The following is a 1,296-nucleotide window of genomic DNA, read 5'->3' as shown; positions in this document are numbered from 1 at the left end:
AAAACAAAGCCCTCAAAAATATTACTAAGAAAAACAGGACTTTTTTTTATCTAAGTGAATGCAATACACTTCCGTAGTATTCAACTATGCATGTTTTTTTTTTTTTTTTTTTTTAATGTGGGAGGGAATCGAAATGCCTGTGAGAAAACTCACATAGGCCCTGTGGGACATAAACACGAACTCAAAGATTTTAACCTGGATCTGCTGATTGGGAAGCAAACGTGCTAACCACTATTCCTCCGAAACAGCATACATAGACGCTAATGTAGTAGTTCACAAAACGTGTGATACTTTTACATAAAGTAGAAGACAAAAAATTTAAAGAATAGCAGATGGCCATTATTGATGAGATATTTCTTGAGCACATGCACCTACTTGTTGTCCTGGGTCGCAGGTGAGCTGAAGCCAATAACAGCTGAATTTTGGCAAGAGGGGCACACCCTGGACTGGTCGCCACCCAATTGTAGGGCACATATACACAACTATTTATCCTCGCATTCACAATTATGTAGAATTTAGAGTGTTCAATTATCTTTTTGGACTGTGGGAGGAAGCAAGAGTACCTGGCTACTGCAAACTCCACACAGGAAGGCCTGAGCCGAGATTTGAACCCAGGGACCTCTCGACGATAAGGGAGATATCCTATCCATTACTCCGCTGTGTTAAACCTTTGATCTCAACTGCATCCTGGATACAGAATGGAGTGAGAGGAGGTTAAGAGACACTCATGTCTTCCTCCTGAACACAGGAGGTTATCAAAGCTGCCACTGGGCTGTTTTGCATCTTCACTTTAGGCCCTCCCCGCCTGTCTAGTGTCTCAGCAAACACAACCCGTGCCAGTTTGCGCCAGCAGTGGCCACAAAGGAAAACAGCTTGAAAAGTGTAAATTAAACATAGCTGCAGACGCTTGCTAGTGTGAGCGAAAGAGGTCAGCAAGCCCCCACAGGCCATGTGAATAATTAACGGGCCCAGTGAGCGAAGCCGGGTACTAGGCTAGGGTGTTTTGTTACCCCAGCTTCTCTCAGTATGGGTATTCAGCGTTAGGTAACCCTGTCTATCCTCATGGCTTGTGTGCCGCTGACTACTGGAGATGATTAAACCATCTGATACCTACCGAAGCCTCTTGCAGCATTGTAACAATTCAAAAGGTCTGTACATCTCCTATCAAACTGAGACCCAAAACAGTTTCAGCTTGGAAATGTGTATTTAGCTTTTTATCTCGCTTGTTTCCATTAAGTCAAGTGATCGACCATGATTTCTGCAAAGAGTTTTATTCAATATTAGTATTTTGTTTAC

Source organism: Phycodurus eques, chromosome 6, assembly GCF_024500275.1.
Source record: "Phycodurus eques isolate BA_2022a chromosome 6, UOR_Pequ_1.1, whole genome shotgun sequence".
In the NCBI taxonomy this organism is placed as follows: domain Eukaryota; kingdom Metazoa; phylum Chordata; class Actinopteri; order Syngnathiformes; family Syngnathidae; genus Phycodurus; species Phycodurus eques.
The sequence above is the reverse complement of the archived record's forward strand: the minus strand, read 5'-3'. Positions refer to the sequence as shown.